This window comes from Prionailurus viverrinus, chromosome B3, assembly GCF_022837055.1.
Source record: "Prionailurus viverrinus isolate Anna chromosome B3, UM_Priviv_1.0, whole genome shotgun sequence".
Classification (NCBI taxonomy): Eukaryota; Metazoa; Chordata; class Mammalia; order Carnivora; family Felidae; genus Prionailurus; species Prionailurus viverrinus.
The window spans coordinates 140182259-140200248 of record NC_062566.1 but is presented as its reverse complement, the minus strand read 5'-3'; the positions used below and the strand labels follow the sequence as shown (position 1 = coordinate 140200248).

Below are 17990 nucleotides of genomic sequence, written 5' to 3'. Positions count from 1 at the left end.
AATACTAATAGTGAATTTACTTCTTGTAAGGTCCTACTCTAAGCACTTTATGTATATTAATTCATTCAACAATAGTACTGGAAAATATTAATGGCATAAAGTGGGGGCTCCTGAGGCTGGCTATTTGAGTCAGAAAGCAATGAGAATTTTATGAAAGCGATGGATCCTGATATTTTCACACACACACACACACACACACACACACACACACACACACACACATGCACATACAACATTTTGCACACAACTTCCAAGGGTTCACAGGTCCCAGGGTAAAAAAATCCATCCAGTGTGTTCAGTGTTTACAACAATGTAAGAAATAGGCATATGAGACAATCTAGCCAGATGTAACAGTTTTTCCAGGGAGGCTGGATCTATGTATTTCGTGGAGGTTAAAATACAGACAGGGTAGTCAGGAAGGACCTGGGAAGAACCTTGGTATAAATCACCAACCTGGGGTGAGGGGATGGACCACAAGAACGCTGGCGGCACACAAACCTGAGACCAAACGCAAGCTCTGACAGCTACGAGCTTCATCACACAGAGCCCTGGGCAAAGTCACTCTTCCTTCGTTCCCTCATGTAGAAAAGGTATGGTCTTCACAAGACAGCTAAAAAGGAGTACACATAAAAGGTGCTCTATAAATGATAATCCTTTCCCTATTTAGTAGTTTTTTTGTAAATATCATCTGTGCCAAAGCCATCTTAAAAGTAGACATTTTCCCTAAACCTCAATGTGTATGAACCTGTCAAACAACTGCAAAGCAAAGTTGACTCGTCCTCCTGATTTACCAACCTACCTTCCTCCCCTACCCTGCAAGCAGACACACAGCGACATCCGAGGTTAGGTCTCCCTATTACAAATGTCACCAGTGTGACGGCTGGTGCATCACTGAAAAATGTGATATAAAATATGCTGGGGGGGAAAGACATCATAAATACAGAGAATATTTACTTGGTATATATCACCCAGAATCAGTGGGAACCCCCTGCTCCTAGATGACAGAAAGCACCAAGCTTCATCTGACGATAGTCACATTACTGACTTCTTTAGCCAGGAAGAGATCTCACAACTACTCAAATCTGCAGCAACTTGGTTTGGAGAGGTCTGCTTTGTGTCTTATATACTGTAGTCAGGATTAGTAATGAGACTGTTACACTGCATTCAGGTCAAGAATTTTCACTTACCCCTTCCCCCTCCCTGGACCAACCAGGGCAAAACACAAACTGCATCAGGTAAACACTCCCTAGGAATGACCTCCTTTCCACCACCGCCACCCCCCCCCACCACGAACTTCAGGAAGGACAAAATGGACCCTCATACTACATTCCTGAAGCACGATCACATGTGTGTACACAGACACGTAGACATGACACATTCTGGAGGCATCTCGCATCAAAATGAGATCTTGAATGCATGCCTCACAAATCTATCATCTATTGTACAGAAAAGTGGGATTTTGAACTTTAGAATAATTTTTTACAGTCAGCCTTTAAGACTTAACATTCTAGGGGCATTTAGGTGGCTCAGTCGGTTAAGCATCTGATTGACTCTTGATCTTGGCTCAGGTCTTGATCTCAGGGTTGTGAGTTCAAGCCCCGTGCGAGGCATGGAGCCTACTTAAAAGAAAAAAAAAAAAAAAAAGACAACGTTCTTCTGAGAACAAATTCCATTTTGGACTGCAAACTAACTTTTCTTCACGGTATAGAGTAAAGCAACTTTAGTGCATAAAGTTTTCTGGATCCCCACGTGGCCCCGGATCACATCCAAACTCTGAAGGCCTTTTATCATGGCTCTCCAATAATCATTTGGGTAACAACTTTCTGTAAGATTAGAGCAGAATTTTAGAGCTGGAAGAGACCTCTGAGATCATCTGATTAACTGCAGAATGGAGCTATATCTTAGGAGAGGATTCCAAGTTCTATAGGGTGAAAATGACACATGGCCAAAATTAATCTTGAAAAATATCTCCGGAAAGCCACCCACTAGAGACCAACAAACAAAATCTTCTAAGTTCAAAGCCAGTTTCCCCCCCTCTATTGTTAGACCAAGTAATTCATTCTATAGTCACTGAGCACCCAAAACAAAGTTGGTGGGTTGTGTTCAGAAGTCATGTTCAACTTGGGGCGCCTGGGTGCTGTCAGTTAAGCATCCGACTTCGGCTTGCGGTCATGATCTTGCGGTTCCTGAGTTCAAGCCCTGAGTCCCGCTCTGTGCAGACAGCTCAGAGCCTGAAGCCTACTTCAATTTCTGTGACTCATTTTCTCTCTCTGTCCCTCCCGATTGTGCACGCCGTCTCTCTCAAAAATAAACAAACGTTAAAAAAAAATTTTTTTTAAAGAAGTCATGTTCAACTTAACACATCAACAGCAGGGGCACCTGGGTGGTTCAGTCAGTTAAGCATGATTACGGCTCAGGTCACGATCTCACAGTCATGAGATTGAGCCCCCACGTCAGGCTCTGCACTGACAGGAGGGAGCCCACTTGAGATTCTCTCTCCTCTATCTCTGTCCCTCCCTGGCTCATGTACATGCACTCCCCCTCTCTCAAAATACATACATAAACATTTTTAAAAAGTAAAAATAGGGGTGCCTGGGTGGCTCGGTTCGCTGAGCGTCCGACTTTGGCTCAGGTCATGATCTCACAGTTCGTGGGTTCGAGCCCCACGTCGGAACGTCGGACTTGCTGCTGTCAGCACAGCACCTGCTTCAGATCCTCTGTCCCCCTCTCTCTGTCCCTTTCTCTCTCTCTCTCAAAAATAAACATTAAAATAAATAAACAAACAAATAAATAAAATAAAGCCAAACATGAGAAGCATACTGAACATGGTCCTATTTTTACGCTAGGAGAATCACATGCAAAGATTCAGGGTAATACCTATCTCTTGCCTCCTCCAGGGCACAAGCAGGGCTATGATGACCATATGTCCAGATTAGTCCTGGACAATCCCAGTTTACACCTGTCAACCTGGCACAATTTTTAATAGGCTCTTGTTCACTCTCAAGAGTAGTCTGGGCCAGTCTACTCCCAGTAAACCTACCCCCACACCCTGCACAGTCAACTCTCACAACGAATCTGAGCTGGTCCGTGACTCATGTTAAGCGAGGAAGTGTGGCAGAAATGATAATGTGCCAGTTCCGGGCCTACACTTCCAGAGGACTAGCAGTTGCTGCTTCCTCCTTCTTGAAATGCTTGCTTTGGGAGCCCTGAGCCACTACGTGAGAAGTCTGACTATCCGACTCGAGACCTCTCCCACTGGAAAACTGTCAGGCCCTGAGACCATACGGAGACCAAAGAGGCCCAGGTGGCCCAGCATCTCAGTGAGGCCAGCAGACGACACCAAGCCCACCGAGCAATCAAATGATACCGTCCACGTAAGCCCAGCAGAACAACTATTCAACGAAGCAAGAATCACGAAATAATAGTCATTTCGAACCACGAAACAGGAGTGGTTTCTTAACACTTTCCTGTGAAGGAGAGGGGATTCCTGTAATTTCTCATGGAAGAATACTCCAGAGGTGGAAGGGACTGATTAATAATCACTTGAGCCAGAAAGGGCAAGATCCTTCACGATGGCAGTCACCACTACCCTTCTGATCTTATAAGCGGCAGTATTGTACCTCAGATCCAGAAACCTAGAATGAGGACTAAGCCTCAGAAGATCTGGGAAGGATAACGTCGAGAAAGGCTTGAGGTGCTTTAGTTATTTTTTTGCACTGATCTTAGAAAGGATTCCTAACTTTGAAAAATTTTTTTAAATTTGTTTAATGTTTATTTATTTTTGTTTTTTTTTTAATTTTTTTTTTAATGTTTATTTATTCTTGACAGAGAGAGAGAGACAGAGCATGAGCAGGGCAGGGGCAGAAAGAGAGGGAGACACAGAATCAGAAGCAGGCTCCAGGCTCTGAGTTGTCAGCACAGAGCCCGATGCGGGGCTCGAACTCACAGACCACGAGATCATGACCTGAGCTGAAGTCAGACGCTCAACCGACTGAGCCACCCAGGTGCCCCAACGTTTATTTATTTTTGGGAGAGACGGACAGAGCATGAGTGGGGGAGGGGCTGAGAAAGAGGGAGACACAGAATCCAAAGCAGGTTCCAGGTTCCCAGCTGTCAGCACAGAGTCCGACACGGGGCTCAAACCCATGAACCACGAGATCGTGACCTGAGCCGAAGTCAGGAGCTTAACCAACTGAACCAGCCAGGTGCCCCAAGGATTCCTAACTTTGAATGGGTGCTTTGTGCTGAGATTCGCTAAGCAGACACTTTGAATATTTAACACTATCATGGCGAAAGGGGTTAAATAGTCTGCCCAACATTCCTAAGTTCCTGTGTGACACAAAATATCTAAGGAGGAAGAGGCATCTAATGCAGTAACACTCAAGAACACAGGACTAGATCAAGTTGGATTCTCCCACATCCGAGCTGAGACCTCAGGCAAGTTGTTCAAGCTTTCTAAATCTGCCTCAGTGTCTGCACAATGGGGATGATACCACTGTGCAGTAGGGCTGTTCTGAGAATTAAGTAAGAGGTTATTTGTAAAGCTCTCCGGCACGGAGCTGGTTCACACTCACACACACACACAACTAGAAGGAAGAGAGTCGAGAAGCCTGGCACGGTGCCTTCAGAATTACGTCAGCTCATCCACAGTTAGGCTATAAAAGGCGTATCTATAAAAGACCTATGCAAAGGCGTCTGTGAGCCAATAAAGGTGCTCGCTGCTGGGAGCTCAGGCTAAAAACCTCTATTTTGTAAACTTACTGGAAAGAGGTTCTGTCCGTGTTTTTTTAAAAAAAAGGAAGTTGTTACCGAGAGACACACCTGTACCAGGCGCTCTTCTAGAAGCTGGGCCCCCACCTTACAGAGCTGACCTTCTGGGTGGAGGAGTCAGACAAGAAAGAAGATAAATAGGGTAGTATGTTAGACAATGCAAGAGGGAATGAGAAAACCATGAAGCAAGGAAGGAGGACAGGAAGCACCAGGGAAACAGCCGAAATGTTCAGATGGACTGGCCAGGAAAAGCCTCAGTGAGAGTGTGACAGTTCAGTGCGGAGGGAAAGAAAGAAGAACATAAGCCGTATGGATGAAGGGTAAGCGGAGGGGTAGAGAAGCAAGGAAAAAGCACTGGAGGCAGAAGAAAAGTGAGTGCAGAGACCCTACGGGCAGGAACACACCGGGCAACAGTCAAGAAAGAGAAGGGAGGCAGCGTGACTAGAGTGGAGAACAGAAAGGAGTAGTCGGGAGCTGAGGTCAGGGGCGATGGGGACTGGAACTCCTACAGATTAAACTGGCATCTTGTTCTAGATGTCTTGGGGGAGAGAGGGTTTTTTGATGGTTAACTTTACGTGTCAACTCAACCAGGCCACAGGGTCCCAGATGTCGGTCAAACATTATTCTGGATGTGTCTGTGAGAGTATTTCTGGGTGAGATTAACATCTGAATCGGTAAACTGAGTAAAGCAGACTGCCCTCCCTAATGTGGGCGGTGCCCATCCAAACAGTAGGCCTGAATTTAATGAAAAGGCTAAGAGGGAACCTCTCCAGCCTGACGGCTTGAGCTGGGACACGGGATGGGATCTCCTGGTTCTCTCTCAGGCCTTTGTACTCAGACTACAACTTAGACCATCTCTCCTAGCTTGCTGACTGGCAGGTCTAAGAACTTCTCGGCCTCCACAGTCATGTGAGCCAACTCCTTATAACAAATGTCTTTTAATATATATATCCTACTAGTTCTGTTTCTCTGGAGAGCCCTAAACTAATCAGGTTTCAAACAGGAGTGAGGTACCTGGGACTCTTGGGGTAAACGGGGAAGACTGACAATTAGCTCTTGCAACATGGAGGTCACCAGTGACATTATGAGAAATTCTGGAAGAGCAGTGGGGACAAAAACCTGAAAGAAACGTGTTCGAGAAGAGAACAGAAGAAAAGAATGGAAAACAGAGTATAGACAATTATCAAGAAAAACCTTTTTACACAAGTGAGATCTAACAGGCTGCTTATATGCTGTTGAGAATGACAGCCTGCAGAAGTTCACGTGCAACTGCTTCAATGTTTTCCCAGTTAAATAAAGGGAAAAGGGGGAAGGAAAAATGGAACATTTTAAATGAGACATTTGAATACTCTACAGAAGAGTAACTAGATAGGAAAACAATAAACCTGTAATGGGCCTACGAGATTTTGGTGGTCATGATTTCAAAATGAGATTAGTCAGTATGGTCTCTCTAACCACATTCAGCGGAATTCACACGGATTCAAGAAAAAGAAGAATCAGAAGCTGCATTAAACAGGCCTTACGAGACGCACTTCAGGCACCCTCCCCCCCACACACTCGGACTCGCCTGCTGTCCCACTTCCCAGCCGGAACAGCCCCACCAGGCCTGGCAGAAATCTGCAAGCTTCAGATGATCCTAAGCCTCAGCCCACTACCCACGTCTTCTTTCCTAACATCACCAACTGTCTCTACCTCCCCCAGGGCTTATAAAGGCTAAGCCCTGGTAGCCCTCCCCGTGTGCACTGTGACAGAAGCCACAGCAGCTCCAACACCTAATTCAGCAGCTTCCCCAGGGGCTGCCTGTAGAGGCCAAGTAACAAACCTGAAAGCAGAGAATAACGAAGTCCCTATGGGGCAGGGGCGCCTGGGTGGCTCAGTCGGCTGAGCATCCCATTTTGGCTCAGGTCATGATCTCGCAGTTTGTGGGTCTGAGCCCACATCAGGCTCGCTGCTGTCATCACAGAGCCCATTTCGGATCCTCTGTCCCCCACTCCCTGCCCCTCCCCTGCTCGTACTTTCTCTCCCTCAAAAATAAACGTGAAAAAGAAAATTTTTAAGACCCTAATGGGGCAACTCTGACCATTAAGAGACAGGAGACGAGAAAGGGCCGTCAAACTTCTCAGCTTCCACCTCCACATACCTGCCTGCTGCCCGCCCCCATCCCCTGGGAGTGTTCTGAGAGGTGCCATGATTCCCTAGAGACTCCCAGGATGACCAAGCAACCAGCTAAGGTTCTCACGAAGCTGTGATGGCTTAGAAACATACCACTTTGTATTTGTTCTCCCTTCTTCTCTGCCTCATCCTCTTTTTTCCCTCCTCGCTCTAACTTCAAAGAAAGCATCAGCACATACACTCTTGCCATCTTTTCCAGGGAATCCAGGCTAAGACACAGATTGTGGCTTAGACACGGTTATTGATGAAACACGAGGAAAACAAGAGAGTATGAGTAGAGGACATGCTGTAATGACTATGGAATTTATGGTCAACAAAGAGAGTGACCAGGGGAAATGCGGCAGGGACAATGAACTGAAATTTACGATGGGGTTGAAGACTGCAGGAAATGGGATGGTTGAAGGTGGGAGCTATAAAGTCTGGAAGCGGTACTCAGAGTACTAAGTTTGAAATTGAAGTGACAAGAGTTTTTTCACATGATGGTGATCCAAGGGAATGGGTGGCCAAGGTAGGGTAGAGAACAGGATACATGGGAGAGAGGTCGAGGAACTAAGAAGCCCTGTCACTATTGTTGAATAGTTGTTCAGCCATTCACCATTGCTCTAGGATGGATTACCCTCAAGGGCAAAAAAAATTACAAAAGACTACAGACACCGCGCTTAGCGAGTGACAAAAGAAGAAGCCACTTCCGTTCTAGTAATAAACTAGGTAACTCAGACCCACCAAGGACGATCAGAGAAGCTCAACAAAACGTCAAAAACGTCTGCTTGAAGGAATCGGTGAACTGACAAGATAGAGCTGGAACACAGCAGAGACTGAGACTTAGGAAGGGAACTACAGCTACGGGGGTCACTTTTCCCCCCAGAGGCATTTGCCAACGTTGGAGGATGGCACCGAGAGGCTGAGACGCTGAATAATGCATCTGACAGGCTCTTGGTGTTAGGGTAATGGCTCTGACTTCACGGATTGCCACCGGGGAGAGGGAGAGGGAGCAGCAGCCTGCGAACGGCCATTCCATTGAACTGGGACTCCGAGAGGCTGTACTCTGGAAGAATAAAGCTGAAGCAGCGGTGCCTGGGTGGCTCAGTCGGTTGGGCATCTGACTTCGGCTCAGGTCATGGCCTCACAGTTGGTGGGTTCGAGCCCCGCGTCGGGCTCTGTGCTGACAGCTTGGAGCCTGGAGCCGGTTTCAGATTCTGTGTCTCCCTCGCTCTTTGCCCCTCCCCAACTCGTGCTCTCTGTCTCCGTCTCTCTCAAAAATAAATAAACTTAAAAAAACAAACAAACAAAAACAAAAAAGAATAAAACTGAAGTAGACAGACCCTCAAAGGGACTGCAGGTCGGCCCTGAACAATTTCTACTGGGAGTAAGCTGATTGCACAGTGTGAGTATAAATAAAACCTCCCTAGAAGATACTTTCCTTAGGCCTCAGATTTTTTTATAATCAATTTTCCAAGTTGCAAGTTTGATATAAAATACACAGTCAAAAGAGATCAGGCATGTGAGTAAATAATACAACATTAACACAAGACAGAAGAAATAAAAGACAAAAACAGACCACAAGCATTCCAGATATTAGTTACCAGATTTAAAAATAACTACAGTTGACTCTTGAACAGTGCAGCAGTGGGGAGCATACAGACCCTGAGGAGTCAAAAATCCGCATATAGATGGGGCGCCTGGGTGGCTCGGTTGAGCAGCCAACTCTTGATTTCGGCTCAGGTCATGATCTCGCAGTTGGTGGGACTGAACCCTGTGCTGGGCTTTGGGCTGACACCACAGAGCCTGCTTGAGATTCTCTCTCCCTCTCTCTCTGCCCCTCCCCCACTCACACACTCTTGCGCTCTCTCAAAATAAACATTTTTAAAAATCTACGTATAACTTTTGACTCGCCAAAACCTAATAGCCTACTGTTGACTAGAGCCTTATTGATAACATAATTAACACATATTTTCCAGGTTACATGTATTATATACTGTATTCTCACAACTGAAACTTGAGAAAAGATGTTATTAAGAAAGTCATAAGGAAAGGAAAATATATTTAGTGTACTGTAAAAAATCCGCATAGAAGTGGGCCGCACAGTTCACACCCATGTTGTTGACAAGTCAACTATCCACTTCCGATATTCCAGGACTTTAAAGACAAGATTTACAATTTTAGCAGAGAACTAGAAACTATAAAAAAAGAACCAAATGGAGGCTCTAAAACTAAAAAAAGGATATACAACTGAAACTAAGAACTCAATGGACGGATTTAAAAGAAGATAGATAAAAGGAGAAAGACAAATTAAAATAAAAGATCTCAAACGAAGCCCAGGAAGTAAAAATTTGGAAAACACAGACTTAGAGGCTAGGAGACAGAGATGCAGAACACATATGAAACTGAAATTCCAGAAAGAAAGGAAAAAGAGCCTGGAACAGAAGCAATACACAAGAATGACTGAGAACTGTCTAAAAGTAACAAGACAGTAAGCCACAGGTTCAAGAAGCTCTAAGAATCCTAAGTAGACTAAACTTTAAGAAACAAAGATAAACTTCATACCTAGGAATATCACAATAAAATAGCTAAAAGAAAGAGCAAACAATTAATACAGCCTGGGAAACAGGAGGGTTACAGTGATACTGACAGTTAACCTACTACTGAAAAGGACGGGAAACCCAAACACAAAGAGTCTCCTAAAGCACTTTTATAAAAGGAAGAGAGCACAACCTAGAATTCTATACCCAATACAAATAACCTACAAGAATAACTTGAAATAAAAACAGTTTCAGACAGACCCATCACTAGCAGACCTACACTGACAGAAATATCCAAAGGTGCAAAAAACAAAACAAAACAAAACAAACCAGATAGAAACTCACCAGGTACACAAAGGAATGAAGAACAACAAAATGGTCAATGGTCAATATATGAATAAATCCAAATAAAATGACTGTGTAAGATAATAGTTCCTTACAGGAATCAACGTATGTAAGACTTAAAATATGAAACAACAAAGGCACAAAGGGAGCACAGGGGTAAGCGGAGTTAGGCATCCTATGGCTGTTGCGTTGCCCTTCAAGAAGGTAAAAGCACCCAGTTTACAACAGGATGATAAATCAAAAATATAAATTATAATCTCTAGGGGAGAGGATTCTGGGAAGACGGTAGAGGAGGAAGCCCCACAAATCTGTCTGCCGCCTCCCCCGCCTCCGCCCCAGGCAACTACAGTGGCAGAGGCTGTCTGATGTAACTGTGCTGGATCTCTGGCGTCTACTGAAAGCTTGCAATGTCCAAGAGAAAAACTCATGCAGTAAACCGCAGTCAGTTCTGGTCAATCTCAGCTCTCCGGACAGTAGCAGCTACTCATCCCTGCCCCTGGCCATGGGGCAGGAAGCAGTGCACATATTCAGTTCCTGGCACAGCCTGTACACAGCATGTGGGAGCCAGGGTGTGCAGAAAGGACCGTGTTTTCCAAATGCTGACAATCTGTGCTCTGACCACCAAATGCTGCTTCTGAAAACAGAGGTGCAGACAAGCAGCAGATCGTCACTGTTGTTGCACCACCCCCACACCACAACAAGCCCCTCATCCTCTAGCGGAGTCACTCGCGGGGGACTTTAAGAAGCTTGTCCCTTTTATACGCGCGCGCGCACACACACACACACACACTCTTCACTCTTCTCATTTTCACCTTCTGGGAGGCAGATATTGATGACTAGGCCATACAAAAGCAAATGCATAGGGGCACCTGGCTGGCTCAGTTGGTGGAGCATGTGACTCATGATCTTGGGGTTGTGAGTTCAAGCCCTACACTGTGTACAGAGATTACTTAAAAAAAAAAAAAAAGCAAATGCATGCACTATACAGGGAAAATGAGAAAGTGACCACACATGCCCAGAGAAAGGCATAGTCTCAGAAAAGATCTGAGAAACCCTGGTGCGCCTGTGTGGCTTAACTAGTTGACTATCCAACTCTTGATATTGGCTCAGGTCACAATCTCACAGGTTCATGAGTTCAAGCCCCACATCATGCTCCTCACACTGATAGTGTGGAGCCTGTTCAGGATTCTCTTTCTCCACAAGCTCGCTCTCTCTCTCTCTCAAAATAAGTAAATAAACTTAAAAAAAAAAAAAAAACAGATCAGAGAAACCTTAAGTTTAACCTCAGGATGATCCTTGACATAGAGACATGGGGGGGGAAGTCTACTGAAGAATAGATGAATGAGTGAATACATAACAAAAACGGCAAACCTGGGGAAGGGGATGTTAACCACATTATTAGACTCACATGTTCACTTTCCAACAACAACAACATCACAAGGCATACAAGAAACAGAAAGGTATGGCCAATTCAAAGGGGGAAAAAGTTTCAACAGAAACTATCCTTTAAAAGACCTGATGGCAAACCTACTAGACAAAGATTTAAAAATGGTCAAAGAACTAAAAAAAGATGTGGAGAAAGTCAAAAAAACAATGTATAAATAAAATGGAAAAATCAATTAAGAGATAGAAAACCTAAAAAGAAACCAAAAAAATTCGGGAGTTGAAAGTATAATTAATAATTTACTAGAGGGACTCAAAGGCAGACATGAGTAGGCAAAAGAAAGAATCAGTGAACCTGAAAATAGGAAAATAGAAATTATCAAGTCTGAGAAACAGAAAGAAAAGACTGAACAGAAAGAAAAGTGGACAGAGAGCATAAGGGACCTGTGGGACACCATCAAACAGACCAAATACAAGTTGTGGGCATCCCAGATGAAAGGGGCAAAGAGAAGATCTGAAAAACTAACTGGCTAAAAACGTCCCAAATTTGATGAAAGACATGAATATAAACATGTAAGAAACTCAACAAACTCCATAGAAATAAATCAGAGACCTACACCAAGGCACATTATAATCAAACTTTCCAAAGTCAAGGACAAAGACAGAATCTTGAAGGCAGCAAGAGAAATAATGTATCACATATAAAAGATCCTCAGTAAGTTAATGAGCAGATTTCTCATCAGAAACTTCAGAGGCCGGGAGCAGGGGGGGCTCAGTTGATTAAGCGTCCAACTTTGGCTCAGATCATGATCTTATGGTTCATGAGTTCAAGCCCCACATGGGGCTCTGTGCTGACAGCTCGGGGCCTGCAGCCTGCTTCAGATTCTGTATCTCCCTCTCTCTCTCTGCCCCTCCCTCCATCTCTCTCTCTCTCTCTCTCTCTCTCTCTCTCTCTCTCTCTCTCTCTCTCAAAAATAAATAAACATTAAAAGAACAAGAACAACATCAACTACTACTACTACTTCAGAGGCCAGAAAGCAGTGGACCAATATAATCAAAGTGCTAAAAGTTTTCAATTAGTAATAATCGCGCCTTGGATAAGCCTCATTGGCTATGATACTGCCACTGCGCAAAGCTCAAAGTGCTAAAAGAAAAAGCTTTCAAGCAAGAATCCTATATCCTGCAAAACTGTCCTTTGAACAGCCTTAAAAAGGAAAGAAATTCTGACATAAGCTACAACATGCATCAATCTTGATGGCGCTGTGCCAAATGAAATAAACCAGTCACAAAAACCAAACTCTGTATGATTCACTTACATAAGATACTTAAGAGTACTCAAAATCATACAGACAAAGTAGAATGCCTTCTACTTTTAATGGGAATAGAGTTTTAGTTTTATAAGATGACAAGAGTTCTGGAAAAGGAAGATGATGATGAATAAATAGCCCATTATGACTATATTTCATACTTCTGAACTGTACACTTAAAAATGGTTAGGGGCACCTAGGTGGCTCAGTTGGTTAAGTGTCTGACTCTTGATTTCAGCTCAGGTCACGATCTCACAGTTGGTGGGATCAAACCCCATGTTGAGCTCTGAGATCACAGCACGGAACCTGCTTGGGATTCTCTCTCCCTCTCTCTCTGCCCTTCCCCCCCACTCATGCACATACCCACTCTCCCTCTCTAAATAAATAAATACACTTCAAAAAAAAATGTTAATAGTTAAATATGACAAATTTTATATTATGTCTATTTTACCACAACTTAAAAACTTGGAAAACTAGGGGCACCTGGGTGGCTCAGTCGGTTAAGCATCCGACTTCAGCTCCGGTCATGATCTCACGGTTCGTGAGTTCGAGCCCCGCGTCGGGCTCTGTGCTGACAGCTCAGAGCCTGGAGTTGCTTTGGATTATGTGTCTCCCTCTCTCTGCCCCTCCCCTGCTTGCACTCTCTCTCTCTCAAAATAAACACTATAAATAAATAAATAAATAAATAAATAAATAAATAAATCTTGGAAAACTAAAAACAAACAAACCGTAACCTCTAGGACAACTACTAATGGCATTTTTAATAAAAGTACATAACTAGCAAGCTAAGGAGAGAGGGCAGAATAATAAACATTAAGTCAATGCAAAAGAAGGTTGAAGGAACAAAAAAGAAACACAGAACAAGTCGGTCAAATAAATAGAAAGGTCTGAGTCAACAGATCTAAATTCAAATATGTCAGTAAATACTTAAGTGAAACTGTACATGGAACTAAATGCCTTAGATAAAAGCAAAGATTTGCTTTTTATGCCTTGGATAAAAACCTGTTTAGACATACCTAAATCATCAGAATAAAGGGTGAACGCACAAATGAAAACAGCCCACAAACACGGGCGAAAAGGAGCCGGCAGAGCCAAGTTGTTGGGCAAGGAGCATTACTAGAGATAAAGAGGGCCGCTCCAGAGTGATAAAGGTTCGCTCCTCCAGCAGTCCGTGCAAAGGCAGGTTACATACAGCAAAAAGCAGTCATAAGTGGTATAATCCGATGACATACATTCACAGCAGTGTGTTTTCGGGAAGAGAGGAGAACGGTACAGAACTGGCAATAGAGGACAAGGAGGACATCCCACTTCCAGGCCCGGTGATGTGAGAAATGTAGGAGGAAGCCAGCACTACTTGAGAGCACTGCAGGGAAAAAACAGTTCCAGCAGGAGAAAACCAATTTTCTATTGGAACGAGAACGTAGGGGAAATTCACCGAAGAAATTAGGGATTTTCGGGGATTCTTGCTGAGGCACCTTGATTTCAGAAGGCTCGGTGTAAAGACGTCAAGAGAAGGTCAGAGGTGGGAGATAGGATCAGAAGAAACAATGCGGGTAGAGTCTTGGAGATTAGAATCCACATAATGGGAGGATGACCCAATAATTCTGGCCTTGTGGGTGACTGATCACACACACAAAAAGAAAAAAAGTGGTGGGGGCAGGAGGGGAGCACATGATGAGATTAATCCTGATGGTCCCAAGGCAGAGGGTGATGGAGGAGCTAGGTGTGCTGAGGGAAAGGAGGGGTGTGGGGATCCTGACGGGAATGGCTACGTTCCTGGGCTTCCTCCTGGCATCTGGCGACACGTGTGGTCTGGCAGAGGGCAGCCTCACCCGAAGCGTTCACTGCTCTGCGTTTCTGCTTGAAAAAGGCTGCTAGGTTTGGGCTAAGATTGTAAAGAGCCAATCCGTCTCTGGCAGCTACCAAACAGAGGCTTTCTCAGAGGAAGACACAGAGCCAGTGACACAGCCGTCCTCCGAAATCCACCTCTGGAGTTTCTAACTGCCCCAAACCCAGAGGACTGTCCCCAAGTTTTAATAATGTTGTTAAACACAATTAATCTAACCAAACCAAGTGTTACTTTTCTGCGGACCGTAGCGAAGGATGGGCAGTTTACCAGTTCTATGCCTTTGTATTTCATTCACTTATTCAAGAGATTTTATTTTGTACCGACTATGTGCTAAACAACGTTCTACACTCTGGGGATATAGCGGTCTGGATACAAAGCAAGGGGGTTACAAAACGAAAACCCGTGCCTTCGTGGAGTTTATATTTTAGAATAGACATTAAACAAATATGTACATTTATAGCATGTTAGAAGGTGTTACGAAAATAAGAAAGAGGAGAGCAGGATGAAGAGGCCTGGAGTACAGCGGAAGTTTCCATTTTAACTAGGATGCGCAGGGCTCGTAGGTGGCTCGGCCGGTTACATGCCCAATTTCAGCTCAGGTCACGATCTCACAGTTGGTGGGTTAGAGTCCCGCATCAGGCTCTCTGCTGTCAGCGCAGAGCCTGCTTGGGATCCTGTCTCCCTCTCTCTCTCTGCCCCTCCCACCATGAGCATGCATGCTCTCTCTCAAACATAAACATTAAAAAAATACAGGATGATCAAAACAGCTCCTATGAAATTATTCCTGACAAAAGTAATTTTAATAAAAAAAAATCAATCTTCTAAATCTAACTACCAGTTTACAGAAAATACAGAGGACAAAGGAACATGATAAAAACAGCCAGGGGATGCAATCGGCAAATCCAGAATGAGGGACTCTTTCCACCAGACAATCCAATGGTTTTCCACAACTTAATTACAAAGAAAAAACAAAAAAAAAAGGGGAGAAATCTATACATTAAAACTCAGCGTGCATGCTTTAGGCCAAGATGGAGTAACAGAGACCAGATCGACCCTCCTCCTTGAAACATCCCAAAGAACAAACAGGGGCACCAGGGTGGTTCAGTCAGGTGAGCGCCCAACTCTTGATTTCAGCTCAGGTCATGATCTCACGGTTCATGAGATCGAGCCCCGCATCTGCCTCTGTGCTAATGGCACAGAGCCTGCCTGGGATTCTCTCTCTCTGCCCCTTCTGCTCTCTCTCAAAATAAATAATAAACATTAAAAAAAATAAATTAAAAAATATATATATATATATACATGAAACAATGATCTTCCAGACAATGGCCGTCAGGTGATGAAGAACCTGATGATCAGGTGATCCTTGAGGGTGGGAAACAAGAGAGATGAATGCTCCAACAGTCTCAACTTACTACTCTGAAGAGTTTCCAGATCACGGGGCTGAATAGTATTTTACCAAAGAAGATAAGGGGATGGCAAATAAGCAGATAAAAAACCAAAACTCAGTATCGCTTGTCACTTGAGAAACAGAAGTTAAAACAAAATACCACTACACACATATTAGAATGTCAAATTAAAAAAAGACTGACCATACCAACTGTTAGGAAGGTTGCAGAGCAACTGAAATTCTTTTTATATACTGTGTGTATGTATATATACATATATGTGTATATGATTTTTAGGTTTTTTTTTAAGTTTACTTATTTACTTTTGAGAAAGAGCACGCAAGTGGGGTAGGAGCAGAGAGAGAGAGAGAGAGAAAGAGACAGAGGGAAGGAGGGAGGGAGGGAGGGAGGGAGGGAGGGAGGGAGGGAGAGAGAATCCCAAGCAGGCTCCGCACTGTCAGCACAGAGCCCGATGCAGGGCTTGAACTCACGAACCATGATATCATGACCTAAGCCGAAGTCAGACGCTTAACTGCCTGAGCCCCCGGGGCGTCCCGAGCAACTGCAACTCTTATACACTGTTGGCGGACATGTAAAATTGTAAAACCACTTGAAAAAGTTTGCAGTTTCTTAAAAAATTAAACATACAACTACTATATGATTCCATTCCTGAGTCTTTTACCCAAGAGAAAAAGAAATATATTGTTCACACACAGACTTGTACCTGAATATTCATAGCAGTCCTGTCATAGCCAAACAACAGAAATAACCCCAACGTTCATCAAGAGGTGAGTGGAGACCAACTAATCTTTGACAAAGCAGGAAAGGGCATCAAATGGAAAAAAGACAGTCTCTTTAGCAAATGGTGCTGAGAACTGGATGGCAACATGTGGAAGAATGAAACTAGACCACTTTCTTACACCATACACAAAAATAAACTCAAAATGGATGAAAGACCTAAATGTGAGACAGGAAAGCATCAAAACCCTAGAGGAGAAAGCAGGCAACAACCTCTTTGACCTCAGCTGCAGCAATTTCTTGCTCGACACATCTCCAAAGGCAAGGGAATTAAAAGCAAAAATGAACGATTGGGACCTCATCAAGATAAAAAGCTTCTGCACTGCAAAGGAAACAATCAACAAAATCAACAGGAAGCCGGCCGAACGGGCAAAGACATCTGTAAATGACATAACGGATAAAGGGTTAGTATTCAAAATCTATAAGGATCTTATCAAACTCAACACCCGAAAAACAAAGAATCCAGTGAAGAAATGGGCAGAAGACATGAATAGATGCATTTCCAAAGGAGACATCCAGATGACCAACAGACACATGAAAAAACATCACTCATCATCAGGGAAATACAAATCAAAGCCACACTGAGATAACATCTCACACAGGTCAGGATGGCTAAAATTAATTCACGCAACAACAGATGCTGGGAAGGATGTAGAGAAACGGGAACCCTCTTGCACTGTCAGTGGGAATGCAAACCGGTGCAGCCACTCTGGAAAACAGTGTGGAGGTTCCTCAAAAAATTAAAAATAGAACTACCCTACGACCCAGCAATAGCACTACTAGGAATTTACCCAAGGGATACAGCAGTGCTGATGCATAGGGGCACGTGTACCCCAACATTTATAGCAGCACTTTCAACAATATCCTAATTATGGAAAGAGGCTAAATGTCCACCAACTGATGAATGGATAAAGAAGATGTGGCTTATATACACAATGGAATACTACTTGGCAATGAGAAAGAATTAAGTCATGCCATTTGCAGCAACGTGGACGGAACTAGAAGGTATTACGCTGAGTGAAGTCAGTCAGATAAAGACAGATATCGTATGTTTTCACTCATATGTGGATCTTGAGAAACTTAATAGGAGACCATGGGGGGGCGGGGGGAAGAAGTTACAACCAGAGAGGGAGGGAGGCAAACTGCAAGAAACTCTTAAATACTGAGAACAAACAGGGTTGACCGGGGGGGGGGGGGGGGGGGGGGGGGGAAATGGGTGATGGGCACCGAGGAGGGCACTTGTGATGAGCACTGGGCATTGTATGGAAGCCAGTTTGACAATAAATTATATTAAAAAAAAGGTGAGTGGATAAAAAAAATATAGCGTATCCATAAAATGTAATGCTACTCAGGAATAAAAATAATTGATACATGCAAAATGCAGATGAATCTCAAAATAATTATGCTGAATGAAAGAAGTCAGACAAAATGGAACAATTTAAGATTCCACTTCTTTAAAACT

At 43.9% G+C, this 17990-nt stretch overlaps 1 protein-coding gene and 1 pseudogene across 5 annotated transcripts in view; both read right to left on the bottom strand.

The window, feature by feature from the left end:
• The window catches only part of RCOR1 (REST corepressor 1), a 129108-nt gene that overhangs the window by 89800 nt on the left and 21318 nt on the right, over positions 1 to 17990 (bottom strand). The gene's annotated exons all lie outside the window — the stretch shown is intronic.
• On the bottom strand, positions 12156 to 12326 carry LOC125169117 (uncharacterized; annotated as a pseudogene).